We start from the raw sequence: 23,329 nt of genomic DNA on the forward strand, positions 1-23,329 counted from the left end.
TGCAATGAGGACTGTAAGTGTTACAGGGAATCCTGTGGAGGAAGTAGGACCTCAAAGGCAGCTGCAGAGGAGTATTGCTTGTAAAGCTGGCCTCAGAGGCTAAAAGGGGGTGAGGAGGAGACAGGGACATACGCATGTGTGTGCCCCCACGAACCTGTTTCTAGCCACCAGGGAGAATAAGGAGCAAAATCCATAGCTAAAAAAATCTGTAAGATTTTCACGTCTCTCACGAGTTGGTGAGTGTTCATTGTGTAAGCTGGCACTGAAGTTCGGAGAGAGTCCCCGAAGGATTGGCAGAAGTGCCTGAGCGTGCCAGCTGCTGCCCGAACACGCCGCCCTGTCTCTCCGCATACCGTCACGGGCGCAGAGCTGGTCTCTACCGCGTGGCAATGCTACTTACTGGAAGATTATGAAAGTCATAAAAATGTCAGCTTCTGTATTTCAGTTCTGTAAACTACACGTGCACAACACTCTCCTCGCAGCCTGTACAACCAGCAAGGGTTGCCTTTGGCTTTCTGCTTGGATAACAACGGGGACATCTCCCACCATCCTGACAAGGGTCTGCGGTGCAGACAAATCCCTCATACGGTTCTGGATGGAGCTGAGCTCAAAGAGGGTTTGGGACATGAAAGCATAGCCAGCTGCACCACTGCCACCAGTTTAAAATAGGATGTGATGCAAAATAGTTAGCTGGAGGTTTTAATGCTGCTGGTGCAGCTGCATAAAACACGTGTTGTTACCGATTGTTACTTGTGCAGAATGGGCTGGGTATTTCAGGAAGTTACTACAGTTGATGGTTTGCTTTGGACAACATTAGAGCTGTAGTTTCAAAAGATGGCCATCTAAAGTGCATTATTAAAGTAATAGGTATAATGTGTAGCTGCAGGTAGTAAATCCCTCAGTTTAGGGGGTGAATCTTGGCAGCTGCCCCATCAAAAGGAAATCCCTGCGCTTTGGGTCTCAACGGGAGAAAAAAAACAGAACCAAAAGGCAGATACTGTGGAGCATGGAGCTGTATGTGACTGTGGGCACCAAGTCTATCAAACCTTTAAGTGCACACTTAGGTTTAACATCCACCCTTACTTAGCAAACCCAAAAGTGTTTAGGCAGATACCTACTGCCTTTCTGGGCTAGAGGCAGCTGTCGTGTGGGTCATACGGAGACCATGCAGCTGCTCTACCTGCCACGTATACCTGTGTCATGCAGGGCTTACAGCAAACCATAGTCCCTTTTTCCCCCAAAACATTGGTTCAAGGGGAGTTGAAGCGTTAGGAGCATGCGTAACTGCTGTGCAAGAGATCAGGTCTTTGGAGCCTGATTCACATTCTGTTAGACTCCATATGAGCCTCTCCATTGATTTCAGGGCTTTGTATTGGTCCCTTATCTGTGATTAAAACTTTTTAAAATGGAATTTGGCACGAAAACCAGGTGTGAGTGTTATGTGCCTGGCACAGAGCCAGCGCAGCCCCTGGTCTCCAAAGGTTGGTGGCCTTGGGTTTTGCACTACTTTGCCTATTGTTAGAGCAATGTCCTTCTGTTATGGACTTTTTTTTTTTTTTTTTTTTTTGCTATTTGCAAAAGTGACTGGCTTTGCTGCACACATGGAAGTTTTAATAATTATTCCCAAGCAGCTCTGAGAGTTTTTTAACATGGAAACAAGTTCTACATTACTCGTTAAATTGGTCAAATTTCAATAAAGTCAGGAAAACATCTTGAAAACAGCATGAATATAATTTACAAAGAAAACAATCCAAGCGTTACTGCCAAAGAGTTTTCCAACAGGAAGGAAGAAAGAATTTCTCTTTCCCCCCACATAGAATGACTGTACTGTACATTAAATTAGTGGTTTTGGAGCGAAGGAAACCACCACAGGATCCACAGTGTTAATAATAGTGAAGCTGGTACCCGATGTGAAGATAGGTCTTGCTTCTTTGTTATCTTCCCAGGTAGGTTGTATGAATCCTGGCTGCCAATATTCATGTTCCTGTAAGTAGCTCTGTATCAGCTTCTTTATCCTAGATGAGCTCTTGCTTGCTGTGTGTTTAAATCTAGCAGTCAAACTCCGTGCAGGGGCTGAGGTTTGGCAGAAAGGCTCTGGATTCTCGACAAACGTGGAAGTGAATGTGATGCCCTCTTTCCCCTAATACCATATTGTCCTTCAATTAATCTGCTGAATCAGAGCCTGCATAAACCAAGTGCAAAACCACGGGCTGATCTGCCTGCTGCAAACCGCTCTGGAGTCCTCAGGACCAGCACCGTGCAGTCAGGCAGTGCCCGAGCCACTGCGCGGTAACCTTGGTTAAAGGGTCTCATTGCAGGGGAAACCCTTGTTGATTTTATTACTCAGAGTGCGAAGTAAAAAGATGGGGAGTATAGCAGAGCATTAATAGCAAATCTCATGCTTATTTCTTGATGAAGTAGATTCAAACATATATATGCTATGCTACCTGCAACGTGGCCATGTGAAGGGGTGGTTGTAAGTAGGTATTGACTGGAGACGTTGTTGTAATTACTTGTACTATCAACTCCACTACCTGAAAGGGAAATATAAAGCAGACCCAAACTTGCCTGATGATAGAACTAGATGTAAAACTACAACTGTGTCTGGTGACCACATTTTGCAATTTTGAGATGTTTTTGCGCTGACATGAAAAGTAATCTTTCCAAGATTTTTGCAATATAAAACTCAGACCTCAAGATCAGGGTCTGAACTGATTGCACATTCTCTCTTTCTTTTGTTGAGAGTGACCAGTTACTCTGCCCTGAACTTCAGAAACCTTTCTGTTGATATCTCAGGCAAAATCAAGACAATTTTTGCAAAACACTTTAGCTTTGGTAACAGGGCATTTTTTTGGCTTTAAAAATTCCTAACAAACCTTTCAGTAGAAGCAGCTCCAACACGTTTTGTCTGTCAATTTGTATATAATCTTCCCTGAGGTTCCTTTGCAACTGATACGAAAACAGAGAGTGGTGGGGGAGAGTGACTGTGCAAAACCCACGAACACGTTTTTGTAAGTGCTGCACTTTGCAATGAGGCTGCTGCACTGTTTAGTTTGCCACTTTCAGAAATGTTGTGAGGTTTAATTAACTAAAGCACTTTATCATCATTAGAGAAATGGAGTTCTACAAGGTTATTAGTAGACTTTTTAAGGGCAACATCTGTATAGGAAAAATTAAAATCTCAAACTATATTTCTCACCAGTAGGATTGGAGGGAGAAACATGGAAAGGGCACAGCTACTAATTAAATTATTGTGCGCTCTCCCCCCCCCTTCACTGTTAGTTTAACAGCTGTGCTCCATCTCTGAGGCATATTTGTCTTTATCTTTGGCCACTTTGTCAGAGTTGGCAGAAGGAATCTTAGGTGGGGTTGTTCTCTTAGCAAATTAAACAATGACCAAAACTTTGCTCATTTCTTCCATCATTATTTCAGATTCCCATGTCTTCATTTTGACTTAGCAATATAGAGGCAGTATGTCTCTGCTCTTGAAAATGGAGCAAGGGGTGGGGACAACTCGAGGACTGCAGAACCTACAAGGGTCTGCCTCTTTCATGAGTGCTCAGGGGACGGGACTGCTCCGTGCACTCTGCCATCCACCTACGCACAAAGACAATATAGTAAAATGCTTTTACAGCATTTTAAGTGCATAAAAGTGCTCAGGTCTATAGCTTCTGCTCAGGCAGAGTAATGCACTGGCGAGATGAATTTTATCTGAGCTAGGTGACTATTAGTGCTAGTAAGTATTATCTAATATAAGCTATTTGAGATCCAAACAGTTTTAGTATTTTCTATTTCTTTTTAGTGCTTAATGACCATCAGAGGATTTAATTTGTCAATAGACTATACTATGGCCACCTCCATCTGCTGCTGTGACAGAATACAATGAACAGGAAAAACCCCAGGTACCAGCCTTTGCTAATCTTTCAAGTGTCCTTCTGGCCAGTTAGGCAAACTTGTAAGAAACCTGACTTAGAAACTTAGGCTTGCATCCAGGCTTTATTGTTTGGTGGTGTCAGTCTCAGTGGAGAATGCAGGTGAGAGGCGGAGAAGCAGAGCAAGGAAAGAGAGCATAGAGAAATGTTAGGAGACAAAAAGAAGGCCGGGTTCAGAAGTTTAAATACATGCAGGTTCACGTCCCCTGGTGTCAGCAGGCCTGTTTGCACCAGGTCAGGTTTGGCTGAAGTGTATGCTCTACACTCGTGGCACACACATGGTTTGTGGCTCCTGAGGTCTTGGGCTGAGGGAGCTTGATCACAGGGTGTCAGCCACAGCCCGGGTTTCCCTTCCTTTCCCTTTCCCTTGCAAAACTTCAAAAACAAATAAGCAAAACCTCCTGGGCCAGACAGGCTAAACCACCTGCAAACTGCTCCAAAATTAAAAAAAAAAATTAAAAAAAATTACTTGAAATATGAAAATATCCATGGCTGCTGTGCTAGGCAAGGTTTTCCGGGCTTAATGATCCTGACCAGCAGGTATGTTGTGGTGTATAACTGGAGATACCTTAAAAGGCTGGAGCAGTACACGCTCTGATGTAGCCTCCCTCTGACTGAAATCGATGTAAATCTGCAGGGAAAAGGCACTTTCTCACTTAGCTGCTGACAACCACATCCCTGTGAGTTATTCCCAGTTGTACACCCAGAGCTGAGCATGTCTGTGAGGATGGTAACTGGTCTGGTGCCCTGAGACCTGCCCGTCTTCAGCAGAAAATACAGTCAGTGCCCACATGTGACAAAACCATCCTGAAGTAACCTACTCACCCAGTAACACTCGCCGGTGTCCCCTGTCACTCTTACTGGTGGCTGAAATGCCGGGTGAATGTTATGATGATCTTTCGGCAAACCCTGATAGAAGAAATAGAACACCAATTTAAAAAACAAAGAAAAGGCTCGAAGAATCTATCATTATTAATCCTGCTGTCAGTTTTAATTTTGGGGACATTACCTCACTCAGCACTTGTTGGAGAGAGCTGCCAAAAATGATGATGTCATCATCACCAGGCACATCTGACCCTGGCTGCTGATTGCCAGTGTTGAGTGCAAGTTAATAAATCCCCTGGTACCTGGATACACATTGGAGTTTTATTACAATGCAGGCATTCCATGATACCCCAGTAATTAAACAGTCTGGGGCGGAAAGAAACCAAGCCACTGCTTTCTCCTAGTTAGAGAAATTGTAACATGTAATTGTCTTTCAGATAAGCTTCCTTCAACTGTCATGCAAACTTCTGATTTGACTGAAGTGAAAGACTAGGAGGAAAACTTGGATGTAGGCAGAAATGTAAGATAAAATGAAGTGTAAGATCCAGGATGCTTCCCCAGGACTGGTACTTGCAGACCGAAGTAGCTCCTAAGTTTTGCATCATAGCAGAAACCTGAGATCCTAAAGCAGTGAGGTGGTGGCTATGGGACCTGCATGGGGCAGGGGGGAGTCTGTGACAGCTCCATGTGTGTCTCTTAGTGCTGGTGGCCACCAGTCCACCCTCATTGGTCTGCCAGGTTGGCTGCTGCTGTCCTGAAACCCCATGGCAGGAAAAGGTCTTGAATTATTTTATGATCTGGCTGGTGAAGGCTCATGTGAAGACAGCCCCTCCTTGCCAGCCGGAAGCCCTCCTCACACCATGGTACCTATGGGTGGCTGTAGGTGCTGTGGTGCAGGCAGAGCTGTGCCATTCCCTTGGCCTCCACAGCCACTCACCTGTCCATCCTGCCTGCCCTAAGTGGTGGTGGCTCAGGCTCTGCATGTCCCCCTCAGTGGATTGCAGGATCTGGCCCAAGATGCTGGACTGGTCCCCCTGATGCCTGGTCTACCTGGACCATGGGAGAAAGAGCCAGACTTGCCTTTAGGTGCTGAGGTTGCCAGCACTTCCTCCCCCTGGGAGCTTGGGCAGGATGATCCCAAATGTGGTCTGGGATGGCCTCATTGTGCAGCCTTGGAGACTTCCAGTGCAGATAGCGAGGGTGAGCTACAAACCACCTTGCTCCACCTCCAAGAGCCAGAAATATTTTCATTTCTAAGGAAAACTGCAATTCTGGCACCTCCACATGGACTCAGGAGTGGGCATCCCACCACAGTCATGTCTCTACCTTCCTGCCACCCCTGCGAGCTCCTTGCCATGGGGATTTTGGGTGGTGTTCTCTAGCAGAGTAGCCAGGTCTGAACCCTGTCTAAAGTCCTGAACAGGAGCGATACATATTGCTTATGAATAGTGGATCTCCGTTTTCACTCTTAGCCCATCTCCAGACACAGCCACAAGATGAGACAAAATATTCATAGGATTGCCACATTCCCATGGCAGTAGCAGCATTACTCCCAAATTTATAGTGCTCATTGAATAAAAGAGCAATTGAAGAAGCAAAGCCTTTGAAAGTGGGAGCAGAGCTGGGGACATTCACACCAGAGGAAGCTTTCAAGTCGTGCTTGTTTGGAGCTGACATTTGTTTACCTTTAAAGGTCTATAAATAATATTACTTTTCCTCTTTACTAACTACTGGAGATGATGCTTTGCTTCTGTTTACGGACCCTCTCCTCCTCTATCTTGATATTAGAGTTATCTGGCTGAGCGATTTGACATCATCACAGACGTTTCCCATATCTCTATAGCAACGTATGATGATGCCACAAACAGAGGATTATGCAATCTGTGAAGGCTCAGATGGAAGGAGAGGCAGGGCTGGGAGCTCTGATTTAAACACAAATGTCTCTAATAACAGTAAGGGGAATACAGAAACTTGTTGGCAAAGGAAATGGTTTTTTGTATAAACATTCTCATTTTCCAAGTTTTGCTCCGGTGGGAAAGTCCCTCCTTAAAGTTCTCTTATACATGTGTATATATATATATATATATATATATAATATATACGCAGTCACACAGAGATATGCATATTTGTGTGTAAATGAAAATACGCAAATACACTATTGTTCCCAGCATTGTGCAGGCAGAGGTATTGCCAGCTCCCTACGCACAAACTTTAAGGCATCCAGGATCTGCTGTACTTCACTCCTCCGGAGCACAAAGGTGCTATGGGTCTGCCCAGACCTCGCACTTTCTCTTCAGCAGAGGACTGCCCCGGCAGACCCCGCTGAATGTCCTCTTTCTTGTCTGGGCACGTTCATGTCCTTGGCTAGACAGGATCAGCAGCCTCCTCGTTCAGATTCATGCTGTTTTATCTTTACAAGGTTTGTCCTGTGGCTAATGCACAGGAGGAGCTTAAGGATAGATTTAAATTTCTGCCCTCCCAAAAGCTTGTTAGCAAAGCCTAAGAAAAATGCCTTTGAAGCCTCCTCTGTGCCTCAGTTTCTCCAACAGTAGGACAAATAAACTTCATTCTTAAGCAGACAGTGAGGATAATTTCACTGGCGTTTCCAAGTGTTCTGACTCTTTGGTGAAGGGGTCCATGGAGACTCTGGAAAACACACTCCTGGGCGTTTCTTCTATGTTTATCTTATTTTTATTGAACATACAAATGCATCCTATCTAGCACATGTTGTCAGAATCAATAACTGTGCCTTGTTAGCAGTTTTTCCATTTATGGCATATTGTCCTGACATAGCTGTAAAACCTCAATGAATATGGTTTTAATAACCCAATGGTATTTAACGTACAATCGCTGTCTTATTAAGTCTAAATTAAATCCTTACTTGAGACACTTAATTTAAAGTGTGACTGATCTTTTCCTGGCCTGGAAGGAGATACTTAAGTGACACTTCTTCCAATTTGGCCACATGGCTGAGGGGGTGGGATTTAAATAATGTATTTTGATGATACTACTCATCTGGTTAAAGCTGAATTGCATCATTTTATGAACACTCAGAGACAGGATCAAATTAAACCCAACTTCCCACCAAGTTAACTCAGCTGAGCTTCGGAGCTTAGCACTGTATTCAAAACACACACTTATTGTGACTATCCACTCATCAGCATCTGCTTGGCTTTTCCAAAGGGAAAAATGAAGTGCACCATATTTTTCTACTCAGAGCCTCTTGTGGGGTGCCTTTTGAGTTGACAAAGACAAGGCTTACATTCTGCTGTGGGCACACTAATAAAATAAACCTAATAAAATAAACATTACATGCAATAACGATGCTACTAAATCTAAGTTCAATGTGTAGCTAAAGCGTTACCCACAGATCTATTTAGAGTGAAGTGCCTGGACTTCTTTCCGTCCTTTTCCAACCAAGAGTCACATAGACATTTGCTAAATTGAAAGCATTGTCAGGACCAATGGGAGCTCCACAAGCAACTTTGGCACACGCAAAGCTGAGGAGGGCGCGGAGCTCACAGATAAATGATGTCCTGTCATTTCTGCATGCCAAGGCCACCACTGAAGAATGGCCAGACCTAAGGGTATGGAAGAAAATTTCTGAACAAAAGTGCCTGTCAAGACATTGGAAGCTATCACGTACATTGTTTCTTTGCTTTGTGCTTGAGCCATACAATAATAATTTTGTTGGTTTAATGCAAGTTGTGTAGCTGAAGGTGGACAGGAAAGGAAAGCATCCTTTAGTACAGGCAGATATGGGGTCTTCAGGTTTATGTCTGGGAGGACAGTCAGCCAAGTGACTGGGGCATTGCACTGGAGCCAGGAGAAGCAGGGGCACTGGGCAGTGGGGTGACTTCTGGCAGGACTTCAGTTTCCCCGTCTGTTTAGCCTCTAGGCCTTTGACAGCACTGATGGAAAGTTAGGCAGCGCCATCATTATTGTAGCTTGCAGCTCAAATTCTAGCTGCATCCAGAACTAGTCTCTCTGTATTATTTATTGAAAATAAACTCTGGAATACTTTAGTTCATTTTCAGTATAAAGTGGAAGCTTGTTCCAAAAAAGAAATAGGAAAGGCAATTCCTAGAGTTGCAGAAATCTTTTTATCTGTGGTAAAACTCTGCTAAAAAAGCCTCTGTAGATTTACCTGCTGTTATGCTTCATGACATGGGTCAGCCCCCACGCTGGCTGCCACACCATGGCTCTTTGGGCAGTCCCTGGAAGGATGTGGTGGAGTTGCTGGAGAACATGTCTTTCAAGACATGTTCTGGACAGGCTCTGATTCATGGCAGTCTCCATATTGAACAGATTTGGTGATCTGTGCTTGCTTTCTAGTGAGCTTGGTGGTGGTGCTCACTTTTAGAATGAACTTGTGTTTTGCAGTACTTCAAGATCTTTCTTTATCAAAACCCTGGCTCCTGGATTTATGGGATTACACAAGAGTTTCTGCTGTCATTCAGAAAACCAAAGTAAAACTCAAGTCCAAGTGATTTCAGGGGAAGGGTTCAAAGTGTGACTAAAACCAGAGGTGAAGCATGAGGATAATCTAAGTGTATTCCTCCTTTAAAGACCTCAAAGTTATCTGTGAAGCAGAAGCATTGTCATGATTGCTTTAGAGGCTTAACTCCATGATGTCAAGTGCTTAGAATTGGGAATACTGCTGCTGCATGCAAATAAAGGGGCAGGACAAGATGCATTAATTACAAGGATCTCTTTAAGGTGTCTCACCATAAAGGTGCTTGGAGGTCTGTTTGCAAGGCAGCTGCTAGAGAATGATCAGGGTTGTGTCTCAGAGTTAAAAACTTTGTGGTTTTGCAATGCCTATTACTGGATGCGACCTCGCAAGGGGCTCAGGATAAAGAAAATGTTATTACTATATAATCCCCTGAAAAAAGTTTGACAGTGCAGTCTGTTCTGAAAGCAAGGAGAATGCGCATTGTTTCACATCACCACCAGCAGAGCCTACACTGAGGGCAGTATAACACTTCAAGTAAAAATATTTGTGTTTCTATTATGTCTTCCATCCAAGAACTTAACTGCTCTTTGGTTCAGTTCAGTCTTGATGATTGATTTCTCCTGGATGCTGGGGTGAGAATTGTTTTAACAGTTTACAGATGGACAAATGAAGCAGGGAGGTGTCCGATGTATTGCCCAGCACTGTAAGCTAAGCCAGTGGCAGAACAATTGTATCCCTGTTTGATCTCAGCCAAGTTTGATCCCTCTTTTTTCCTTTTGTAAAAATTGTACTTCCTCCCTAGCATGTGTACACTTTAATAGCTGAATCACAGCAGTAGAAAATGATGAGGCTGAAGACACTGATGAAGACCTTTCATAGTGATATTTATTCTTCTCATTCTAAATCTGGAACAATCCTTATTGCAAGAATTCCAGTTCAGGGAGATAAATGAGCCTTGCACAGTCGTTGCTGCTGCTATGTCTGTGTATTTAACAGTTTTTGAAATAATTTACTGAAGCTAACAAGCTTTAAGAGCTTTTCCAGGATGCAAGAGAAGGGAAGGGAATGTCCTCACCCAGAATGTTTTCTTTATACCTCTTTTGTCTATCATTAATTAGGAAGGGTTTCAAGTGATAAAACCAGCTTGTTGTTATAAGTCATCCACACGCTAAATGAAAGTGGGCAAACTGACATGGCAGTTAAACCCTCAAAGCCTGAAGTCAATCAATAAAATCTATGGAAAATTACTCTGAGCAAATTAACATCCTTTAATACATAAATGCAGATTTTTTTTTCATGTCTCTGCATAATAACTCTGCACAAATTTCCTGTCCATCCCAACCTTATCCCAAGCCAGGCACCACACACTCTCCTCTTTCCACCAGTACATCTTCACAGGAGTCCAGAACTCTGCAGAGTGGAGTGACAGCTGGGGTAAAGCAGTGGGCCAGGCTGGAAGCCAGGGTGGCTGGGGACACTGTGCCCCAGCTCCTTGTCATTCAATGCTCTCAGAATGACCTGATTTAGGAAAACCTACTAAGAAAAGTGTTGAGGTTAATTCGGCTCTTTTTGACAGAGCCAAGCTATGGAGCAGCTATAGCACAGTGGGAGGGAGCAGAAAAGGATGATGAGTACCTGGAGGCAGGAAAAATTCCTAACGTATGTTTGCTGTGCTGTTACCTGCAGAGTTTGTGCCTGATATCTGTTGGTACTTGTCTGAGTCCATGGCTGAGAGTCGCAGAGAGGAGTTGGAAGAGCAGACTGGGGAGAGCCAGCCATGGTGCCCACCAGCAGCGACCCAGCCTGGGTCTTCACCACCCACCCCTGCCCTGAACCAGCTCTGTAGGGTGTCCTCTCTTTCTGGTAGATTTTCTCCAAAGCATCTTTTTGACTCTTTCCTTAAATTTGCCAATCCCAACTCCACTGAATGTGCATGCAGAGAAGAAAAATGGATGCAAACAACTGGAGAGTAGAGCCAGTAGATTAGATAGGTTTGCAGAGCAATGGACTTAATGGTTTCTGGGGGCTAAGGACACATACCATCCATCTTTCTATGTACCCTTGCAAGCACTCAGCATTAATATCTGAGGGCCTTTTAGTGCCACTGAAGAATTTATTTTCAGAATGCCACTGGGAGAAAGAGGGTTTCATAGCTCTAATTTCAGTATAAGTAGGAATTTGAGAAACTGGGCCATAGACCTATTGCTTTCCACTTAGCTCCTGTCTATGGATATTGTCAAAAGATTACAAGACTAGATAGATGAACTAGAGAGTATCTCATGATGTTTTTTTTTCCTTTCCTATGCATCAGTGTTTCTAGAGTTCTAAGGACTTTAAGTCTATGTAATTGTTTCAGATGATTTGGGCTAAGTCACCCCAGATAGAAAGTGCAATAGGCCAACAAACTACAGGATTTGAGGTATTTTTAATTGCATGGTCAAAAGCTGACAGTTTGCTGAAGGAGAAAAGAGTCCAAGGTTGTGAAATGTGGGAGTTCATTTCTCTGCCAATAAAGCTCTGGAATGGGTTTTCTAGATGTTTCCTATCAAGAAATTGTTCTAATAAAAATTTGTCCCTATGCAAATTGAAATTTTCTGCAGGAAAATTCTGACTTTGCGGAGTTGCCCCCTCTCCTTGGGAAAATTTAAACAGGGCTTCCTGGCTTCCTGCTGGGAAGATTTTTGCCAATTTTATTTTCTGCCTGAAGGGAGAAAAACAAATTGATGCATGTCTTCCAACAGCCAGCAAAGCTGGGAAGAGGAAGGAAAGGCCAAGTGCCCTGGCTGCCTGCCTGCCACACAGCGTGGTCACCTCTGCCTATTGGGTTGGGTGGGAGAAAGGGAGGCAGGGGTCCTGGAGTGCTGGTCTCTCTGGAAACCTACCCAAAACTTTATTGTCTGTTTGAATTTTAACCTATTAAAAAAGTCATTTTCAAACCTCCTCTAACCATTTTTTTTTCATGGAGCAAAGGGTGAAAATTTGTTCAATTTTTTTTTTTTTTTTTTTGGAATGGATTTACATTTTCTGGGCTGCTCCCCTCACATGACTGCTACAAGAAAGCTGAGAGGACAATTACTTTTGAGCAGAAGTCTGCAATACCTTGGCAGCTGGAATTCCATCAGATAAGCAATATTTGATTAATATTGGACAGTAGGAGGAGACAAAAAGGGATAGTATGGACATATTGGAAAAGCACTCACAAGAGCTACTCATGGATTTGCAATATTCCAGCACAGATTGCCAATGTTGCATTAAAATATTGCCTCAGAAGCAGTTTCGTAGACCCAGTGCAGGATAAGCTGATGAACAACCCCCTCTTTCTCCGTTCCTCATATCTTCTCCAATGATATTTCCACCCATTTCCTCTGTCTATTGCCAGTGGCTTGAGCAAGGTTGGTTCAAATGAATTTAAAGCAGGGATAAATATTGTCAATTCAAATCACAGCTTTCCAGTCTGTCCCCAGGGCAGGCATCCCTTGCTGAAGCAGGTCATATTCCCTCTCTAGATGAGAAGAATGAGGTGAGGGGATGGCACGGAAAAGGCAGGAAAGGGAGAAAACAAGTAAGCAAGCAAACGATTCACAGAGCAAGGAAGACATTCAAGCTTTTGCGTTTCTTTTCTCATTGTAGTTTATTCCAAATCCTGCCACAGCCTTCCTGGAGCAGGGGGAAGGGCATCGGCTGATTTGCATCTTGTGTTACTGCTGACAGTAGGAGGTCTTAATTGGGGCACCAAAGAGCAGGTGTATGTGAACGTTAATCTTCCCTTTCACCTGTCACTCATGCAATGAATATGATCTCTCCCTCTCATTAGCAGCCCTCTGTCACATGCCGGGGAGCTTTGGAAGGGTCCCTCTGAAACTTGTTGGGATTGATTTTGCTGCCTGTGCTGGGTTATTACTGCCAAACCCTGGACAACCGCTCCCAAGGAACACATCCGTCCGGTGGAGGTATGGAAAAGCACTGCCTAATAGCCTCAAATCATGTGTGCCTTGTGGAAAAATGAACAGTAATTCCTATATCAGCCTTATGATAAACAGATAGAGACTGGCTCATTTTGAAAATAACACATCGTGTGCTTGAGTGTTACAGAGATGACCTTAGGAGGAAAGTTAATTTAGCAAAGTTATTCAATTTGGTATTATCTCCAAATGTTGATTCCTGGAATCATTACTCACTCCATAGTCAGGCAAAACTTCCCTGGATTTCAAGGACTCCAGCTAGAGCCAAGAGGAAATTGGCCTGGGAGAGGATGAAATAGTAACTCCAGAATTTGAACCTCCATCTCTTGCAGTTCACCTATCACAGCAACTCAAGCCTAATCCGCTTGAGTGATGCAAAATATTAGGAAACAACTATGAGCAGCCAAGAGCAACTAAACCTGCTTTGTTTTGCTCTTCATGCACCGTGAACTCTTTGTCTTGTGAGGAACCTGCAGAAAGGACAATGATCTCTGTCTCCCAGCCAAGCACTCCTTGCAAAGAGAAGGAAAAAAAAAAAAAAAAGGAAAGTCATCTCACAAAGAGTTTATCTAAACTTTTTACATTCTTCTAGTGCTGCTCTGGAACAAGTTCCACTTTGGTTCATTCAGAGGTGAAATAAATAATTATCTTTGGGGGAAAAAATTCACATGGTTAAAAGTATTATATTCAGAGAGCTACGGTTTGTTGGCTGTGAGTGTGATCCAGGGGGATGAGCATCAGCTGCAGCCCATGTTCTGAGTCAGAGCAGAGTCCCATGGGAATCACAGCTGCTTCAAGGCCCTGGTGTTGGTGGATTTTCTTTAGGATGATGATGGTTGGCCTCTTCTTTTACTTTTATCGTTCTCATCGGTTGTTGGGAGGTGGCTTTCTTTATCATCAGATTCCTTCCAAAAGCAGTAATACTGTGATTCAATATAATGGAAACTGAGAAACAAATGGGACTGACACATTAATAATGTAATTCTAACTCATAATTTTTTTTTTTTTTTCTTGCTGAGATTGGGTGATGGCAAGAGACTTTTCTCTTTTCTTAGATTGGGAAAAAAAGCCCCCAGCAGCAGTAGCTAATTGTTTAGCCCGTTTCAGGATAAAATACCTCTGGAAGAGCACAGGGAGAAGCCCCAGCTTTCCCTCCAAGAGAGCACGTTTGGGAGCAACCTGCCTTGTTCAGGCAGTTCATCAGCGATGCAGAACCCTCCTGACTGCTAATATTGCTCCCAGACACCATCCCGCAAGGACCAGGCTGCTGGCAAACATGCTGTTAGAAGCTGTGGTGGTTTTGAAATTTTTGAACATTATTTCTCTTATAAGGAAGAGGTGCCATCCCCCAGCTACCCAATTAGATGCCACAAATTGCTGCTGCTTCTGCCTGGGGGTCTTTTCCCCAACCCATGCTGCAAGGGGAGACTGTACAGCCCTGTAGACAGGACAGGGGCTGGCAGTCAGGGTCAGGACCCATGTTTGCAGACCCACCATCACCTACTGCTGCTTAACTAGAGAAGATTCCTCAACAGCCACATCCTAAATTTAATTACACTCCTGATTTGCAAATGTGTTATTTGACTCAAACTTGCCAGGCCTAATCATGTGTAAAACTGAGGCTAATTATATCCCATAATGGTCCAATCTGCAATAGTGAGATGAAGTTAAGAGAAGGGAAGTGAGCTCTCTTTAGCTGTGCAATTGTCTTACCCAGGAGCTTGGAGCAGCTGGCACGTGTCCTCTGTGCCTGCATCTTTCAGATCAGCTTGGGAAATACCAGAGACGCAAATAGGAACCCTCCTGCTTTCATGCTGGGCTTATCTATGGGGTCTGCTTTAAGGTCCATGTATGGTCTTTACTGCTACAAACTTACCTGCACTGGTAGAAGGACGCAGGAACCTGATGGCCATTTTCATATGTAATTTCAGTAGTCCAGTGATCATGTAAGAGCTACTGACCTTACAGAGGGCTGCAACAGCACTTTGTGATAAGTAGGTGAGGGTCAAAAACTGATGGTGCGACGTGCTCCTTAAAAGCCTATATGAAGGAAGTAAATATTTTCCATGAAAATTTTTGAAAGAAAGATTTTGTTTTTAAAATTTTTCAATTCGCTTTTCTCCAAGGACAAATGAAACTTCAAAATCAATCCTGAGTCAATACATTTATTTTTTAAACTCTTCTTTTTATTCTAAATTTTTGCATTCAGCTCTCCAGTAGAGGGAAACAAGGACCTTTACAAGAAGAACCAATATTCAGCCGAAGACAGGGGGACAAAAATTGCAAAGACAACCCTACTCTGACTGTAATTTCTCCATTGTGTAGTGGAAGACATTTTATCTTAAATTCACAACCTCCTTATTGACTGTCTTTTAGTGAATTTTAATAAGCATATCCTTTAATTCCTATGTTTATCTAGTGTCCTGTAATCAAGTAATTACCAAAATTATAAGGGACAATCATAGAACTGTAATGCCTAAGTGCAGGAGGAATAACATGATTGATTTTAAGCATAGCAATATTACAGATTTCATATGCCTGGCGAAGTGGGGCAAGGCAGTGCCAGAGTCAGTGAGCTACCTCATGTGCTTAGCAGTGAGCATGTGCTTAGCCATGTTCCTGGATGGGGAGTCGAAAATCTCTGTTATTCCAGTCTGCGAATGTGTTGTCTTGAAACGTACAAGCTGCAATTAAGAGCTATTGGATAATAACTATGCCATGAAAATGTCCTAAACTATTAAAGAGCTGAAGATGATAGTGTGCTTTTAATGTTTCACATAAACCATTTGGGATTTGAAGAACTTTCAGCGCTCATGAAGAAGTCAGAATATATGCTTGCTTGGGTTAAAGGGAAGGAAGAGAAAAAGCCCTGAATTAAATTTTTGAGCTCAACACCCTCCACTTTTCTACATGTTGCTCAATTCTAAACAGGGAAAATAAAATCAGCTTTGTTCGTGAGCATATGCTTTTGACATTTTTTCTTCTTGGAGCCTGTGAATTATTAATAAACTAATTTCTCTTTATAGTTCAATCTTTGGAGACTTAAAGTGCTCACTCAAATGCACTGAACAAGAGGAATGCTTCAGCTCCAATCAGCTCCTGTCTTCTTTGGAAACGCTGGCCTTGAGGTATCTTTGAGTCTTTGAAATCAATCTTTTATTCAACCGGGAATTTCTGATGGCTCGGAGGTCTAGTCTGTTAATTCTGCCTAATGCCCTGTTTAAGTTGGGGGCATTTCAATCAGCTGATTTTCTCCTTTTACTTTGCTAAGGGACTAAGAGCATCCCTCTCCCCCTTCACCACACCCCCCTGTTTCTTTGTCACCAAGTGGAAACAAAAATGTTTGTTGGGCTCAACAAGTAAGTGGGGGGTGGGATGATCTAGAAAATACCCAGGGTGGCACCTAGGTGAGGTCTCGCTGAGTTTTTCAAAGCCAATTTAATACAGCTTGATCTCTAGGATCCAGGAGTGCAGGTGTCGAAGGGATCCTTGTGCTCTGTCTTGCAGCCTTTCATCACTACTGCTTCAACCAAGGGTTTCTCATGCTGCTGGCATCAGTAGCACTACTACAATTAAGCCAGAGGAGAAGGTGGAATCAGGGAAAGAAGGGGCCAGGGCAAAGCCCCAAAGTCCTGTGCACGCCAGCCGTTCAGGATTGTGAACAGCCTGCAGTAACTAACTGGGCTGTCCAATTTTGTCTGCTGTCCTCTGGATAATTTGGACCAAGATGTGAACCATAGGATAAGCATGCAACGTCTTCCATAAAGCGCTAACATGAACAAGAAATTACAAGATTAGGAGCCTTTGCTAATGAATTGTGATTTCCTCTTCAGCAGAGCCTGGGCTGAGCACTGAACAAACTCATTTCACTTGTGATCCTGTGTGCATGTGAAACAAAAGCTCTCAAGGATAAAGCAACATTGTTTGGTCCTTCCCTTCTCATGGTTCTAAAAAAACCCCGAAATGACTGAAAAAGGTCCACATGAAATTTAAAAATAGGCTGAGGGTTACAAGTCACTGAGCTCCATGTGGTCAAATAAAACCAACAACAACAACAAAAAAACCCAGTGCTAAATTAAGCTGTACAACAGAATTTCATTTACCAGAAACATTTAGCTGTAGAAAACCACATTAAGGCAGTGACCTCATTAAGAAAAATGTCCTATGCAGAGGTGGCTTCCTAGTTAACATTTGGGGGGGAAAAAATCTGACTCCTGAAAGAAACTAAAGAAATGGTTAAAAAAAAAAATCTGGGTTTTTCTCACGTCTGATGTATTTCTCTTCCTTAGCCCTCATTACTGAGGCTATTTGCATGAAAACTGTAGGCCAGACTCTCACTGTCCTTTATGCTGGAGTAAATCTGGAGTAGCTGCACCAGGTGACCCAGAGCTCTATGCTGGCTCTGAGCTCTGGTCACGCAAACTCATAGCATGAGCAGTGGTGGTGGTAGCACAGAGGGACAGAGCAGTGTTTTCTGTGCCTGATTTATTTTCCAGTGCTCTCTGAGGCCTCAGCAGCTCTGTGAGGCTGGGAAAACACATCCAAACCTGGGAACGGGAAAGGTTTTTCTTTGCTGGTGCACAGGGGGATTCCCAGTGAGGGACACAAGCGGTTTGGTTCCAACCTCCCATTCAAGTCGATGGGAGCTGTGCACCTCAGCCCACGAAGATCTTTGGGAAATTCCAGCCATGAAGGTTAATTATAAGCCTTTAATTAATCAGACATTCACTGTGGGCTGAAGTGGTCTGGCTGGCTGAGCACCAGCCTGGGAGCCAGGAGGTGCTTAATTAACGCTGCCGGCTCCCGGCAGCAGGGGAGCGGCGTGACTCTGGGGCAGCTGCAGGGCTCCTGCGAAGGGCAGGCGATACCGGGCGGGTTGTACCGGGCGGGTGGTACCGGGCGGGTGCTGGAGATGCTGCAGGGCCAGGGTTGAGTGTTGGGCTGGGGAGAGCGGTTCGTGCCATCGGTCTGGTTCAGTCTGTGGCTGGGCTCCACCGGGCTCCCCAGAGGTGAACAGGAGATAACATTTAGTGGGAGAACAGGTTGTAAAATGGGTAAAAACTTGAGGGTTTTATTATACCTTATGAACTTAAAAATTGGAATAAATTGGCAGTGGGAATTAAAAATCCAAACTGGTTAGCTTACTTTGCGAAGCTTTTAAAAAGAGCCTTCTTAACTTAAAATTGCCTAAAAATTGAGGTAGCAATAATTACTGAACTACACAACAGTATATCATCTGTTGGTTTTCCCTGGCCAGTTAAACTAACTAACGCGTGGCTGATGCTCCAGAGGTACCTGCAGCAGGGAGGGATTTGGCTCTCTGTCTGCAGAATATGGCCTGAGAGAAATTCTGGACATCCTCAAACCAATGGCAAAGTATCATTGACTTCAGGGGATCTGGGGTTTCTCTCAAATACTATTATTAACAACGTTTCAATACTCTTTAACTTAATAAAAACAAAATGGCAGCACTAGAGAGACATGCTGATGAGAGAGGATAAAAGGCCATTTCGTTTCTCCCAAAATCACAGGAACTCTATTTTTTTTTTCTTCAAACATATGCTGCATTTCTTAGTAAGAGGGAAAAAATATGACGTGGGAGAAAATAACTTTCAGTTGATGCGCTGAAACATTTTTAACTATCAAAATGATGGAAGCCGCATCCCTGAGAAAATCAGTGAGGACTCCTAAAACAATATGAGGCCAACAGAAAAAAAGAAAACAAATATCCCCATTCCTGGAGGATGCCTGTTTCTTTAAGCAGCTGTTTCTTGTCTCTGAGGTAACAAAGTTGTCATGTGATGCATCTGTTACCATGGCAATAATCTGTAATTGTGCAGAAAATCCACCAAAGTAGCGTGCAACTCCTTAGTGAATTGGACGGAGAGAAAAATCACCCCTGTGCAAGCCTTGAATTGATGATGTTGTGAAACTGCATTGGCCAAGTCAGCCCAGTTTCACCTCCAATGAATTTCCTGTATTTATTTGCTCTGGTTCTGGTGTCTAGTGTTTGCTCGGTCTTTAAATATCCTCCTTGCTCGCGCACTCGCGGCTGGTAAATGGTTTGCATCTTCATGTGCGCTCCCACCCTCCCGTGTCACATTAAGGACATTTTATATGAAGTAAATGAACTGGGCACTCCTACCGTTTTGGCCAAAGGTGCGAGAACCGTAACTATTGAGCCATTCTTTCCAAACACAGGTGGTAAAATGGCATTAAATATTGTGCCCTGCTACAATTGCAATGGGAAGGGGGGTCCTGTGTTTGTTTTATCTTATGGTTCCAAAGGGGCAGCCCTCAACATCTACATTGTCTCTGACTCTTCATCAGGATGAGTCGTTCCACCAGTACCTTGGGAACAGCTCCCACACACATTCATGTGCATGCAATACTTTTATTTATATATTATATATAAATTTAAATAAATCTTCTGCTAGCAGGCCAAGTTCAGTATCCCTTAAAACTAACTGAAAATAGAAACACAGAAGGATGAGAAGATGAAATCTGCAAAACTTTCTTCCCTGCATTAGTCATAAAATAAACTGCTGGAATTTGCAAAGAAAATCCTTGAGTATTTTGAGTCATCTGCTCATGATATCATTGGGCTAAAAGTGCTTGCTACTATCCAAATCAAAACGCCAGAGAAATCTCATGAGAATATGCCTCGTGGGCAAATCCCAAAAGGAGAACATCTGGATTTAAGATGCCATTGCCCTGTACTTAACCCTAAGCCACTGAGAAAAATGACTATTCTCCTGCTCTCACTCCCTCTATGTTATTAGTAAATATTTATACTATACAAGCACCCAAAGGCCTGAAATGAGAGTAGACTTCCATCTTCAGGCTTGTGCAGGCCTAACAGAGAGAGGAACCGCCCTCTGCTCTGAAGAGCTTGCTCGTTATTTATTTTTCCTTTTAGCTACAGTGCGATAAGCTGCCCCATGCCCAGCAACCGAATGTGATTTCAGGTTATTGGCCATTAGATGACATCCTCAATTCTTCCACAGGAAAAAAAAGAAAAAAAAAAGGTGTTTTGTTCAGTGGTGTTAGTTCAACTGAGGCAGCTTAGAATCAGCGAAAACTCTTTTAAATTGTGGCCACACCAGCAGTGCCACCCTTAGCTTTGTCTATCTGGGCTCTAATGTAACCCATTTAGCCCAAGTTAATAACATAAAACTGCTTTGTCTTCCCTTGTAGTGTAGAAGGTGTTAATTAGACTGATGTGGATGATTTAATACTGCATCACACAGAAATTGAATCCTAAAGCCAGACCGTCTCACAGCCCAGAATTTGCAGTGAGTAGATTGGAGTTTCCCCCACCCGTGCAAGCCCCTGCCTGCTCTTTAAGGCCAACATGAGTGCCTCGTCTGCAGAAGTGGGACTGTACCTGAGGTTGGAAAGACCTTAAAGAAAGTAATTTGCTCTCTGGCATGTTTCCTGCCAGCTGAACCCAACCCCACTGAGTGGGCAACCTGAGATCTGCCTTCTTCCAGCCAATTTGAAAGAGGGATTCTGACATCTTGGCTGTGGGAGCCTCATCAGATCATAACCTGAGCCTCCTGCAACTGTTTCTGAAAGGCAGAGGTATGACCCCAGTGTAAAACAGAAGGAGCTTCCAAACAGCCATGAGACCTTTGTTTCATGTAGGGAGTTTGTCTCTAGACTTCTTTGCTTGATGGTTTCTGATGAAATGGAAACAACCCAGTAACACCTTGGATGAACTTCCCCATTGCTGAAGATGTCCAGCATCTGTGCACTCCTCAACACATCTGACAAAGGGAAAACATAATTAACATAATTAATTGAAGTAGGGCCTGGGCTGGGCTTCCTCACTTTTTTTAACAAGGACCCAATCAGGTTGAGGGCTGTGCACCTGAGAGACTTGAGCTTATAAAGGTTTTGGGAGGAGGAGAAGAAGGGAGGTGGTTTCTTTGGTTGTGAAGCTTTGTTTCTGGCTAGATGTTGAGAGCTGCCTGAGAGTTATCCATCCCTGTTGTCACTAAATTCTTCTTTCCTTAGGGAAGCTGCAGAAAAGGTAAGGGGGTGGTGTGTTTAAGTGCTGGATTTGGGAGTTCTCCAAGGGAAAGGGTTGGCTTGGGGCAGCATAGGGCTGGGTCTTTCTGAGCTCAGCCCTGTAATGGTTTGCTCTGCCATGAGGGTCTGCTGCTCCTCTCCCATCTCTTTGCAACTTTCCTGCTGGACATGCTGAGACTTTTCACTTTTGGAAAGAGCCCCCCTGAGATGACTCACTGTGCTCCCCCAGCACTGTGAGATAGGAAAGCTGGTGTGGCCACTGTGGGAAGTCAGGAAGCAGCAGCCAAAGCACAGCTATTCTGAAATAAGTGCTTAGGAATGCTCTGACCTCTTGCCTCACTGAAGCACCATTTTTTCCCCCCTTTTTTTCAGAGAGCACATTAAAAGAGCTGTTTGTACATAGCTTTAATCTGTGTGCACACATTCACAGATTCAGCCTGGGTGGGGGGAGAGGAAAAGGGATCACAGCTTTGCCAGTTGTAGGCGTTCAGGGCTCTAGACAGCTGTGACAAACTGCAGCCTTTTTACTACCTTAAAAACCATAATGGACCACTTTTGTAATTTTAGCTGTAAATGCACTTCTGCTGTATCACAGGACAGTGCTTGAGTATGAGAAAAGAGAAAGAAATACAAGAAGTGCAGAAATAATGTGGTGACAGGCCAAAGAACAGAGCTTATAACACACCCACAGAGTGTTTCCTGTGAAAACAATATTCTCCCGGTTCTGTCTGAGATGCTCTTGCTTACCTGCTTTAAGGAGTAATTTCTCAGAGCGATATTTTAGATGTTCAGCTCTTGTAAACTCTTCGGTTTAATACATTGCAACTTTTCAGCTTGCTGAGTTTGAGTCACTGAATTACAATTGCACCCGCCACCACAGTCATCAATATTACTGTTAACTTCCCATCTCCTCTCAACCCAGGCTCTACCTAATGATTGCAACCTGTGATCCCAGTTCGTGCTGCATAAATGACTAAAGAAGCTCGTGGATCTCAGTTTTTCCATGATTTGGACAAAGCAAATAAATAAGGTGAGTGGTATGTGTGTAAAAGTGACCTTAGGTGAAGCCTCATGAAGTAGCAGAAGTCCTTGTGGTATGTGGTCATGACCTGAAAAGAAAGATGAAGTCTGTGATGGTGTCTTGAGTATGGACCTGAGGGAGGGATTGCACTGAGGAAGGGTGTCTGCTGGTGTGCTGCTGTATAGTGAGAGCAGCAGCTCTGAGGTTCTGCACAGGCTGCAGCGATTGCTGGATCTAGCTGGGAAGGAATCGTCTCCTGGATGAAGTTACCAGGCTTGATGTCATTAGGGATGAGGCATGCAATATAGTTCATGGGGTAGTGCCTCCTAATGAGGTCTCACCCACTGAATCCCCCCCTTGACTGGGGCTTTAAGTTGTTGCTGGTACTCAATCAATCTCTCGTTGCAATCACAACCCACTGGTGGTGGCCATAGCAGTGCTGATGGCATACCATGGGGTGGGGCGCAGGCCCTGCGGGGTGCAAAAACTTGAGTGAGGGATACGATAGTTCCTTCTAGTCTCAAAGTCTGTGAAATGGAAATCAAAGGCAGAATTGATTCAAACAAGAAGCTGAGTTGTGGCTGCGTTGTGGTTTATGTTGTTGCTTGATGGTCAGTGAGGCAGGCTGCGTGGTGGGAAAAGGCTTGGGAAGGGCTTCATTAGCATGTATGCTGGCAGCTAAACACTCTGGAAATCTGTGCAGCAAAAAAGGTGGTGGTGTTAGGGGGAGCCTGAAAGGCCAAACCTGAGCTTTGGAAGGCCTTGGTGTTTGGGTAAAGCCAACTGGGGATGCACTGAATAGAGTTGGGATATGGGATCAGAGAAAACTTTAAGGCTGTTTAAATCTTTTAACAGAAATCTCAAGGAGCAACAGCTATAAACAGAAACATTTCACTCTAAGTCAATAAAACTGATCCAGTTTTTGTTCAAAAAGACCTGCCTTCAATCCATTAAAGCTAACAGCTCAAATTCCTTTAGGGAGCCAGCTACACAGGCTTGTCTTTCCATAGGGCTTACTGGCAGATTGCACCAGTTACCTTCCGTGCCTTGTTGGAGGGGATACTGGCTCTTCAGGCACGTATTCCTGGTGCAAGTCCTC

The 23,329-nt window shown here is 43.8% G+C and overlaps 1 long non-coding RNA gene across 1 annotated transcript; it reads left to right on the plus strand.

The window, feature by feature from the left end:
* Positions 1 to 13,025: 13,025 nt before the first annotated feature.
* Positions 13,026 to 22,239, plus strand: LOC129212764 (uncharacterized). The gene is made up of 3 exons (XR_008579283.1): positions 13,026 to 13,163; positions 16,202 to 16,303; positions 22,132 to 22,239. It is a non-coding gene; the product is annotated as an uncharacterized LOC129212764 (long non-coding RNA).
* Positions 22,240 to 23,329: the final 1,090 nt, after the last annotated feature.

The sequence above is a fragment of the Grus americana genome, chromosome 14 (assembly GCF_028858705.1).
Source record: "Grus americana isolate bGruAme1 chromosome 14, bGruAme1.mat, whole genome shotgun sequence".
NCBI lineage: Eukaryota > Metazoa > Chordata > Aves > Gruiformes > Gruidae > Grus > Grus americana.